The sequence below is a fragment of the Grampus griseus genome, assembly GCF_964374135.1.
Source record: "Grampus griseus genome assembly, chromosome: 8".
NCBI lineage: Eukaryota > Metazoa > Chordata > Mammalia > Artiodactyla > Delphinidae > Grampus > Grampus griseus.
The window spans coordinates 8,561,943-8,574,473 of NC_139002.1; the positions used below are offsets into that span (position 1 = coordinate 8,561,943).

The 12,531-nt window shown below is 46.6% G+C and overlaps 1 long non-coding RNA gene across 1 annotated transcript; it reads right to left on the reverse strand.

The window, feature by feature from the left end:
• Nucleotides 1–6,071: 6,071 nt before the first annotated feature.
• On the reverse strand, nt 6,072–11,213 carry LOC309826212. Its single transcript, XR_014297089.1, has 3 exons — nt 11,092–11,213; nt 6,950–7,037; nt 6,072–6,316 (listed from the first exon to the last, which is right to left on the reverse strand). It is a non-coding gene; the product is annotated as an uncharacterized lncRNA (long non-coding RNA).
• Between the last annotated feature and the right edge of the window lie 1,318 nt (nt 11,214–12,531).

Sequence of the window (12,531 nt, forward strand, 5' to 3'; positions counted from 1 at the left end):
ATTTATACAATCTAGGGTTTGAGGAGATTTTTCTAAACAAAGCAGAAAGTCCAGAAGCTATAGAGGAAAATTTTAAATGTTTAAATTTTAGAAGGATAAAAGATAACATATACAAAGTCAAAAGACAAATTATAGACTGGAGAAAATATTTCAATTACCACCAATAAAGAGTTAACATCTATAATATACAAAGAGTTCCTACACACAATAAGAAAGAGAAATGACCTAGTCGAAAATGAACAAAACAAATGTCAGTACATTTATGGAAAGATGCTCAACGTCATTAATAGTCAAAAAGATGCAAAATTTTAAAGTGTGACATCACTTTTCATTTATTGGAATAACAAAAAGAATGAGGAAGGGGAAGGGGAAGGGCTGGGGAAGATGTGGGAGAGAAAACACTCTTAATCACAGCTGGCAGGTATGTGAATTACCACGGATTTTTGAGAAAGGGATCTGGTCACATATATAAAAACTAAAAATATGCATCTCTTTGACCCAGTCATGTCATGTCTGGCAATTTATCCTATGGGGAAAAAAAAACCCCGGCAAACTCCAGTATGCAAGGTTATGCATACAAAAAATTCCTTATAGCATTTTTTGTGGCGGGTTTTCCCACCATAATAGTAATTGTTGAGTGATACACATACATCCATATACTGTAATGTTATGCAGCTATACAAAAGAATAATTTACACAAAGACAAATGCTGTATGATTCCACTTTAGATACCTCCAAAGTAGTCACACTCATAGAAACAGAAAGGATGGTGGCTGTCCATGGCTGGGGTAGAAGCGGGGATGGGCAATTGTTTAAGGGGTACAGAGTTTCAGTTTTGCAAGATGAAAAAGTTCTGGAGGTCGGATGCACAGCAATGTGAATACTTCACACTATTGAAAGGTACACTTAGAAATGTTTAAGATGGTAAATTTTATGTTATGTGTATTTTACCACAATTTAAGAACAAATAAATTAGAAGGATTTTCATGAGGTTATGTGAGAAAAGCAACTTTCAGAGAAATCAGTGTGGTATTTGTGAAATAAATGGCAATGGATGTACATAAATATCTGTTGGGTAGTCCAGATCTGCTTGGCCGTGATCTGTGTCCTCTGGTTCCAGAGCACTCTCACCCTCCTCAAAGTCCAGGATTCCAGGCTGGCGTTGAACTAAGCTCACTAGCTCTGTCAGCCTTTGGGTGGCAAAGCACCCTTTAGACTTTTGCCCTGGTGCTCCCCCATCTCAGCCCTCCTCCTCCAAACACCAGGTCCCCACAGGCTCTGGTACTGCCCGCCAAGGCCCACAGCTGTTTCCAATATTCTGCACAAACTTTATTGAAATGGGAAGCCCCATTTCTCATCCATCAGGCCCCAGCTCCTCCTGATTAGGTACATATGACCTGACCTGTCAGCAAGGCCTGAACCAGCAATCAAAGGGGAGATTGTTCTGAGCCGGGAGGTGAGAGGGGCAGGAGCCTGGGGAGCTGAGAAGGGCCCAAGGGAGTCTTCAGCCAGCCTGGGGCAGATGCGGGTATTCTCAAGCTGAGGGGAGCAAGGGATGCAGGGCTGGATAAATTCTTTAAGGGCCCCTGGTCTGCTCATCTTCTCTGGCCATATCTTCTCTCTCTAGCCTCCAAGCCTCTTCCAAAAGACATATCCTACAGCAGGAGCATCTCCCCATCCCCAAGCTCCAAACTCAGCCCAGTTTCCCTTTCCTCTCATCTCTCACCTGTACCACAAAACCCCTCTGGATGTAATAAAAAAGAAAAGGTATCCCTTCACAATTCCACTCTTCCTAGAGCTGCAGAATCATCAAAACTCAAATACTGAAAATAACTTAGAGATCACCTAAGTCCCAACTCACTCTCAACATAGAAACTCCCTCAACAGCATCCTTGACCACTGGTCATGACAGTTGACGCTTGAACATTCTAAGCTATGTGGTCCAATATGGTAGTCCCTAGCCCCATGCGGCTATTTAAAAATAAATCCCAGACTTCCCTGGTAGCACAGTGGTTCAGAATCCACCTGCCAATGAAGGGAACACAGGTTCGATCCCTGGTCCAGGAAGATCCCACGTGCTGCGGAGCAACAAAGCCCGTGCGCCACAACTACTGGGCCCGTGAGCCACAACTACTGAGCCCGCACACCGCAACAAAGAGCAGCCCCGCTTGCTGCAGCTAGAGAAAGCCTGCGCACAGCAACGAAGACCCAATGCAGCCAAAAATAAATAAATAAATGTATTAAAAAAAATCTCACATCTGGGTATATCTCCAAAGGAAATGACATCAGTATCTCAAAGATGTATCTGCACTCCCATCTTCATTGCAGTATCACTCACAATAGCCAAGATATGGAAGCAACCTATGTGTCCACCAATGGATCAAAAAAAAGATAAAGAAGATGTGGTATAAATATACAATGGAATATTATTCAGCCATAAAAAGGATCACAAATCCCACCATTTGTGATCACATGGATGAAACTGAAGGGCATTATGCTAAGTGAAATAAGACAGAAAGAGAAAGATAAATTCTGTATGGCATATGTGGGATTTTTAAACAAGAAAAAAAAAAGTCAAACTCATAGAAACAGAGAGTAGAATGGTGGTTGCCAGGGGCGGGGGTGAGAGAAATGAGGAGACATTGGTCAAAGTGTACAAACTTTTAGTTATAAGATGAACAAGTTCTGAGGATCTAATGTACAGCATGGTGACTAGAGTTAATAATACTGTATTGTATACTTGACATTTGCCTAGAGTCATTCCTGAGAATTATCACAAAAAAGAAAGAAAGAAAAAAGGTAACTGTGAGTTAATTAAATATGTGTTAATTAACTTGATTGTGGCAATCATTTCACAATGTATACATGGATCAAATCATCATGTTCAACACTTTAAATATATACAATTGTACTTGTCAATTATACCTAATGAAACTGGGAAAAATTTAAAACTAAAAATTCGGTTTCTTAGTCACACTAGCCACCTTTCCAGGGCTCAATAGCCACGTGTTGGACAACGTGTCAAGAAATTCAAGGGATCTCACATGTTGCCCTCGTTGCAAGGTAACAAGTTAATCTGCCAGTTTCATGAACGCTGCAGAAGACATGACTCCAGGGTCTGAGACAAGGGGCTTTATTATTTATAGCAGTATCAGTAGTCAGAGTATCAACATTTTCTTCCTCTAGTTTTCTGAGCTCCAATTCCTACAGGGCAACAGGAAGAGGGTCAGAGATACCTGCTTATATGTGCATGAAGTGGGTCACGATAACTAGACAAGAACCCTGAGTTTAGAAAACCTGAATCTTTGATAACAGGCAGGAACCATGCTGTCCTTTGCTCTGGAGGAAGACACTACCTCTACCTTCCAAGGCTGTTGGCTCTACAAAGGTTCTTGAAAAGCGTCCAGGAAAAAGGGCACTCAGTGCCTCTGCTTGCCAAACGCGCAGATATGCAAGACCCGTGGAGAACCGTCTCCCAGCGTAAGGCAGATATTGAACACTTCCATTGTTGCAGAAAGGTCTGTTGACAGAGCTGCTCTGAGCAACGAGGAGCTAGCTGCTTTGCTAGGTCCTCCCCATCACGTCTGAATTCTGACCCAAGGAGTCACCGAGAAGTGAGCCAGCATTGGCTCTTTGTATCCTTACGTATACGTTTCAAGGTGTTTTCCTTGATGCAGATGTTCCTTCACATCACACTTCCTGTCTTTCCTAACTAATGATTTAACATGTACGTGGTGCTTCACTCACTGTTTTCATATGCTCTGTGGTCATGGGGACACCGCGAGGATCCAGGATGGGGGGGGCAAAGGTGACTCAACCAGGACACTCCTGTGTGGTCCAACACTCCAGTGCAATGGTCCCCGAACTTTAGCAGACATCAGAATCCCCTGGAGGGTTTGAAAAATAGAGCTCGCTGAGCCCCAACCCCTGAGTTTCTGATGCAGGAGGTCTGTGGTAGGGCCTGAGAATTCGGATTTCTAAGAAGTTCTCAGGAGGTGCTGATGCTGCCAGTCTGGGGACCACACTGAGAACCACGGCTCTGATGTCAGGGGAGCGGCTCTGGGCGGCTTGCAAGGTGATACGTGGATGACAATTGCTATCTCATCGTGCTTTAATGCATGTTAGAAAATATAACAAGCATGTCAAAGTAGTTATATTTTTAAGTAAAAATAAATTGATTTAAGGAGATATTTACACATCTATGTAGTGTGAAGATTGGCAAAGAAGGCGAAGGCAAAGAGTGATTGAAGTTTGGGCAATACTGATGAAGGGGAAGGGCAAAGGACAAGGATTCAGACAGGCCTGAAGTCCAATCCCAGCTCTGCTGCAGGATGGAAACCATGACCTCTCACCTTCTGCATTCATCAAATGGCATGTTTCCTTGGGAGTTTCCCAGGACTAGTGAGGATCGATTTACTCCCTCCCTCCCTCCCTCCCTCCCTCCCTCCCTTCTTCCTAAGGAGGCAGGCACAATTCCCACCCTTAGGTTGCTTACAGTCTAGGAGACGTGCTGTCATCTTCAAAAGCTGAGAAATTGTAGGGGTTATTACGGTCCTGGTCCCCACCCTAAGACAGAAGCCACCCCTCCCTTCAGCTGCAGCCCAGGACTCTGGAAGGAGGAATAAGCCCTAGCCTAGGGGATACTGGAGGGTCAGGCATCCTCTCCTGGATGGGCAGACGCAGCTTCCCTCTGCTCCACAGTCCTTCCCTTTGCGGAAGCTGTTATGTTTCTGATCACGTTGCCTCAGGTTAATAACACAGCTGCTTGGCGAATCCTGAGCCCCAACCCACGTGAGAGGGAAGGACCTGGGCCTGGCCCAGAAAATCCTGGATCTTCTAGAGTAACAAGGCCCTGGTCTTAGTGGTAGTAGGGCCGCAGGAAAGAAAAAAATATGACTTAATGAGACAGGAAAACCAATATTCTTCTGACCATCGGCACGAAGAAACCTCTCTGGGGGGACGCCCTTCAGGGAACTCAGGCCAAACCAGATGGTGAGAGGCAGACATTTAAACGAACCCCCTGGGTTCATGCTTTCGGCTGAGGCCTCCAGACTCCAAGTGGTGTTTCCATCCTACCACCAACTCCACGGGTCTTTCTGCTCCCTGCCCTCCCCTGTTTTAATGATCCCAGACAAACATGAAAACAGCTGAGCTCAGCACAAGCGACTGAGACAGGAACATTGCCTCAGGGTCCCCGAGGACCCCAGCTGGGTACCATGCCGCCCTCGTTTCCATTTTGACGGGATAAAGTGAACTCATTTATTCGGTTGTTTTAAGTGAGCTCACACGAGGCAGTGCCAGAGAACAGAGACATAAATCTCTCCCAGCACGTGGAGTCACTGCCAAACACCTTGGATAAAACTTTCTGCCTGCTCGAGACAGTTTTTCACCCCCTTTAGAAATGAGGAGGGAAAAAGTACTAAAAATCGAAGGGAGTTCGGGGAGGGTGTTAGATTCTGGGAATGACAAACTTGTCAACGCTTTGGCCTAATAAAAATTCTTCCAGTAAGAAAGGCAAACTTTCAACTCCGAGATTTTCCTGAGCGCGCTTTCGGGGGAGGGGAGTGGGTGGAGGGCATCGCTGGTCATCTGGCCAGGCTGTGGGTTAACCCTGATGGGGCACGAGGGATTTTCTTGCAGCCCATAAAGGCAGTATCTGCACCAGAGGTGGGCAGCTTGTCACACTTCACACTCTGCGCTGTGGGTACAGCCTCAAATGCTTCTAAACGAGAGCAAACTCACGCAGGCTGCTGGAAAACATTTTGAAAACCCCCAGCCAGAGAGCAACCTTACCTAGGAAGCGCAGTCCCTCAGGGAAGGGACGATGAGGGGTGTGGCCTAGCCAGCCCCTGTGGCCATGGGACCAAGAACTGCTTTTGTTTTCCCTTCACTGAGAGTTCTTTAGAGTTTGTATTCTTTGCAAACACTTGAAAGCAACAAACATGTAGAAGTCACCCACAACCTCACCATTCCTATAATGTATCCAACGGTTTTGTTTCGAAGTCTCTTGTCTACACACATACAATTCTTTTTTTAAAATAAATTTGTTCATTTATTTATTTTTGGCTGCGTTGGGCCTTCATTGCTGCGCGCGGGTTTTCTCTAGTTGCGGCGAGAGCGGGCTGCTCTTCGTTGCGGTGCGCAGCCTTTTCATCGCTGTGGCTTTTCTTGTTGCGGAGCACGGGCTCCAGGCGCGCGGGCTTCAGTAGTTGTGGCACACAGGCTCTAGAGCGCAGGCTCAGTAGTTGTGGCGCAGGGGCTTAGTTGCTCCATGGCATGTGGGATCTTCCCGGACCAGGGCTCGAACCCGTGTCTCCTGCATTGGCAGGAGGATTCTTAACCACTGCGCCACCAGGGAAGTCCCTAAACCCATACTTTTAAAGCAAAATTGTGACTAAGACTCCAGGCCCCCTTCCCGCTACCCCCTCCCTTCTTTTTCAGCCAAGAAGTCTCATCTAGATCGGTGTTCTAGAACTTCACTGCTCAAAGTGCGCTCTGCAGACTAAGGGCATCGCCGCCACCCAGACCTGTGAACTCAGAGCCGCAGCTTAACATGCTCCCTAGTGGTTTCTATTTACACTCAAGGCTGGGAGAAGATGCTCCAAACACATGGGCCAGGACAAAACTCTTCTATAAACTGGGGCAATACCATTCCTTCCTTCCCTCCTCTTCATGCAGGGATGGGACATGAATGAGGGGAGGCACTGGGTTGGGTGCAGGATGGATTAGGAAGGGTCTCTGCCTTCCTGCGCTTGGTGTCTTCCCTGACATAACGCAGAGATGAGGAGGATTTCAGGGCTGGAAGGGACCTCTGTGGATGAGGCTAGAACCCAGGTGTCCTGACCCCTCCACTCGCATCACTGGTGCCTCACCTGGACTCCCTCAGGCAGACAAGTCAGCAGGTGGGCACGCACGGCCCAACCTGGGAACACCCAGCGAGAACACTCACCCCCACACCTCGGCAGTCACAGCCTCCTGGACAGGCCATCCGTGCCCATTCCCTTGTGTCTGGGCTCCAGGCGTGCCTCCTGACTTTTCTGAGACAGGAAAGATATACTATATGATTCAATATTGTAAAGAAATCAATTATCCACCAATTAATGTATGGACTGAGTCAACAAATTATTACTGCCAAATGGGTACAGATAAAAATTCAGAGGTTTTTTGTAAGTTGAGAAAATGGATCTAAAATTAATCTTGAAGAATAAAATTGGTAATGATTTTTTTTAATGAGAATTAAAATAGTCAAGAGGAGGAACAAGTCCTTGAATTAAAACAATAATACTTGACAATAATACTTAAAACTGTGGCACTAGCACAAGAACAAACCGAAATTAAGTAGGTACCCAGAATCCTATTATATGTGTGTAGGCGTATAGAAATTTAATATGGTAAAGGAGATTGTGGAAAAAAGAAAGACTTCTCAATGAACGGTATTGAATTTAGTTAATTTTTTTAAAAAAGGGAACATGTGACCAATTTGCTATACCTCACACCGGAATAAATTTCAGATGGATTACTCAAATATCTTTTTTTTTTTTTTTTTTTTTCGGTACGTGGGCCTGTCACTGTTGTGGCCTCTCCCGTTGCGGAGTACAGGCTCCGGACGCGCAGGCTCAGCAGCCATGGCCCACGGGCCCAGCCGCTCCACGGCATGTGGGATCCTCCCGGACCAGGGCACGAACCCGTGTCCCCTGCATCGGCAGGCGGACCCTCAACCACTGCGCCACCAGGGAAGGCCCCTCAAATATCTTTTTTAAAGATAAAAATCACAATAATAATCAGGAATAAAACTGAATATTTCCTAGAGCAGGGCTGACATTCTAGAACCAGCAGACAGAAACCACAAAATGATTCAATTATTTCACTACAAAAATGAGATAGTTTGTGTGTAAAAGCCATAGTATAAATTAAAAAGGCAAACTAGGAAAATATATGTTCAGTAAAAAGTTAATATCGTTATTTGGAAAAATCAAGTCACACATGTATTTCACAAAACTTGGTAAGGACAATATTAAGATCTCATACGATAAATGGGCAAAGGACACCACAGAGGTTTTTCAAACAATGAACCTCATGCCCAAAAATAAAAATATGCAACTTTGTATTAAAAGAAATGTAAACCAGAAAAAGTTACCAAGCAATTTTGAAATGAAAATATCCCTTGCTGGTTAGGTGAGGTGAAATCAGTGGGGTAATATAAACTGAAATAGTCTTGGTCTTTGGAAGCAATTAGACACTACCTATCAAAAGCCATAAAAATGCTCCTGTTTTTTGACCTACTTCTCAAACATAACATCTCTAATTCTAAGAAATAATTCAAAATAATGGGCAAGAAGATTTGCTGCAGCATTATTTACAACGTTGAAAAACCGACAACCACATAAATGTTCAACCAGGATGATAATATGCATTATGTTATATTCACCTCATAGGATAATATGATCAATTATTATTATAATAATTCCAAAGACTATGTAGCAACATGAAATAAAAAACCACTTGAAGGTTTCAAATAAAAGGACACAATACCATCTATGCACTATGATTAACTAAGTCATATTAAGATGAAAAGGACCATTTCAAGACAATAAGTGTTATGATGAAGTAATGAGCTTTTTGATAATTTCCCTCACCACTTTTTTGCTGTTTTATTGCTTTTATAAGGTAAATATTAAATTAAAAATGATCCACATTCTGCATAAGCTGATGAAAATAGGTATAATGAGATGGTCACACGGGGAAGCCAGCGCATCTGAAAGTTAAGACAGGGTACAGGTAGGAGTTAATCATTCCATTTTCTTTTTGTTTGTGGGAAACGGTCTTCCTCTGTACAGAGCTCCTGTGGCTCATGCTTTTCCGTGTGCATAGCTCTGCCGTGTGGCGTCAGGGAAACGTGGTATCTTAGAATGGGTGGAGTCTCAGACGTCATTTCATTCCCAAATCCCAGCTAATTCAAGAACCAGGACTACAGCATCCATTCCAAGTAACTGTAATGGATGCTTCCGAATGATTGAATATTCCCACAAGCAGGGAGCTCACCACCTCGCAGAGTAGCCTGTTCAGGCTCCGCCTTCTCACCCATGCCTGAGGCGGTTGTACAGGACCATAGCTCTAACCCTCACACAAAGCAGGGCTCCCTTGTCAGTCACTTCCTTCCAACTGGGATTTCAAGCCACACATCACAAACTAAGGGACTGAGTGAGACTGCATTACCTTCCTGACAAAAGAAAAACATTAAACACAAAATAAGAGACTATTCCCATTCACGACAAATGTATTCTAGAATTGGGAATGTAGAAACCCACGGCTATTCTACTGAATAGAAAAAAATAAATTACGGGAAAAGATGAATTCCCAAAGAAAAGTGCAACAGAGAGTTGCCTATGCTTCTCCCTAAAGACTAAAGACTTGAGATGTGTAAAGATTCTCATTTAGAAAATTCTTTCAGTTGTCTGAACACCAGAGTGGGAGATCCATCTTTTCCGTGATCCTCTTCTCATTATCCCAGCGCTTCTGGTTGTCTCTAACCTCAGCAGCAGAAGTGCAAGGCTGATGAGCCGTGAGGCAGGGCTGGCAGCCCAGCGTGGGCAGTGGGACTCTGCCCTGGGTTTACAGGACACATCAGTGCTTCTCTTAACCAAGAATCATCCCATTTCAGGTGTGTTTCCTGTATTTCATGAGAAGGTCTAAAAGTTTCATGTTTACAGGTGGGGTGGAAGACCAACCACATTAAACATAGATAATGGTGCTTCAACCCCACCCAGATTTTCAAACGATGGATAGAAAAGTATTATTTGGTGGGTGGGGCATAATGTCTGTCCTCCACCCCAAATTCATATGTTGAAGCCCTAAACCAACCCCCACCCCACCATCACCATGTGATGGTATTTGGAGGTGAGGCTCTGGGGAGGTGATTAGGTCATGAGGGGAGGCCCTCACAGTGGGATTGTGGGATTAGGGACACCAGAAAGAATGCACGTCCCTCTCTGTCTGCCACATGAGGACACCGTGAGAAAGCAGACCAGTCCTCACCTCACCAGAAGCCGACCCTGCCAGACCTTGATCTTGGACTTTACTGCCCCCAGAAATCTGAGGAAATACATTTCTGTTGCTTGAGCCCCCCGGTCTATGTGGTATTTTGTCACAGCAGCCCGAGCCGACCGAGACACGAAGCAGTAAGGGAGATGGAGGAAGATGGCAGCATCCAGATACAGGGGCTCTTACGGCCGGCCTGGCTGACCCATCCCTCCTTGGCGATGCGAGTACCACAGGAGGGCTCAGAGCCGGAAGACAGTGCCCCCGAGAGAGGGGTAGTGAGCAGGCGGAAGGGAGGAGGGAGAGTCCCAACTCTTCTCTCAGCCGTGGGTAAAAATAGTACGGAAGACGCGGGGATGAGCTCCTTCTGGGCTCCTCCCAGAGCAGAAAGCTGACGCTCCCTGCAGCACAGGGCAAGGCTGTGGCGTTTCACAGTCTGTGGGTTGCAACATGATAACAGTCCTCAACACATGCCGATTCCCTGAAAGTGGTAGAGGGGTAGAGTGGGGTTTAGGATTTAACAGGACCCGACTCTTCTGCTGTCCCTTGAGAAAACGAATGTGCCCTCCGGACCAGCCTGCAGGGCTGTCCGTACCACAGCAGGAAGGCCCCTGGGCTCGGAGGGCAAAGAACAGCAGGCCCACGGGGAGCCCCTCGCTCTGGGCCCCACTGCAGCATCCACCCCGGCAACTGCGCTGTCTCCGCCTCGGTCCTCTCTCTGACCTGGGCCCCTACTTGAGTCAACGGGAAGGAGGCTGAACCTCTCAGGGGACCAGGAGCCGAACCAAGGCTGGACACAACCGGCTCCTCTCCCAGGGTCTTCTCTGGAAAGGTACCGCTTAACCCCCAGCGACCCTCTAAGACTTTCCACTGTTGACCACACGTGCAGAGTCTGCCAGAGCTCTCCTGGGGCCCGATGTCTGCCGGGAACGTCAACACTTTCTCAAGAGCAAAAGCAATCATGTCTCCCGAGAAGGGCTGTCAGACGTCCTACCAGACTAGGACCCACACGTTTGCCTTTCCTGTTATTCATGGTTGCCTCAGATCCAGCACCTAGCATCCAAGGAATCTGTGCCCCCGGCGGCGGCGAGGTGTTCACTCACGGCTCCCACTGGAAATTACAGCCCCGCTCTACGCCATCGGGAATTTCAATATGCTCACAGTCCGAAGCTGGCCAACATAAACCGAATGGATTTGGTTTACTGTCTGCTGCCAAGTAACACACAGCTGATTAGCCCGGCTCATGGACGCACTGACTCATCCGGCTATTCCCGGCTTCTCCACGTACTCTTCCTCAGGCCGGCATCCACGGAGAAAGACAACCCTGGCCCGGCCAGGCACGGAGACGCGAAGGCTGCTGGCAGTTCTGAGCGAGGAGCTGTGCCCCGCAAGACAGCCTTGGGAGTGTCGACTTGCCCAACTGGACAGGCTGTGATGCACACAGAACAGGGATGGATTTCTGCCTCCTAGGTGGAGAGACAAATGGAAGTGAGGGGCAAAGGGGCAGGAAGCGTGCCCACTATCTGCAGACTCTTTGGGAACGGCTGTCAAATGGAAATCGCTCAAGACGCCTGTGAGGGTAACTGACAGAGACCCCGTCAGATCTGGACCGGAAAGGGAGGTGGCAAAATCTTACTTAAGAGGCCCCGATGCTCAGCTGACTATGATGCAAAGTCCAGCTCAATTCTCAAGTAGTGAGAGAGAGCAAACTCTCTCGAAACACTTCCTACGTTTATTCATCTTGCGCCATATGACTGCGGTTCAAAACCAAGGTGGCGAACATCAAGGAAGAACGTTAGTGAAGGAAGAGATGGCAAGGGAACATGCACTCAACGGAACAAGTATTCACTGACTGCCTATTACGTGCTGGGCGCTGTGTTGGGGGCTGGGTATCAAGTGGATACGCTGATCCGGCCCAGAGAGGAAGGCAGACGTACCATGAGGAGAACACGAGTGGACCTTCAGAGGCGGAAGCTCTACTCTTTATAGATTCTGTCCCTGGGACTTCTCTTTGCCTCGGCATATCCTCCCTAAGACAGTGGTCTGTAAGACCTGTTGCTTTACCTGTTTTCAGCTCCCTTAGGTAACTGTGTTTCTGAGCTCTACCCTAAGAGAGTTTGCTTTTTGGTGCACAGTATGGGGAAGAAATCTGTATTTTTTCCCCAAGTTCTCCAGGTAATTCTGGCAATCAGCTGGATCTGGAACACTGACTCAGTGGATCTACTGAGGGGACTGCAAGGGGGTGCTAAGTACCTGAGGAGAGGCACCGTGCAACTCACGTTCTCTCCTATGAGAGGAGACACAATGTCTTCTCCTCTGGGAAACTGGCCCCGACGGCGTTTGGGGTGCCTCCTCTGAACCCCTTCCTTAAGCAAAGACCATTATTAAAATAATGTTGGCTTATTCTGAGTCTCTGCTGTGAGACTCTGAATTCTGAAATCACTGGTACATCTTATTCATCTCTCTTCCTTGGTGCTTAGCAAAAAGGGTGCA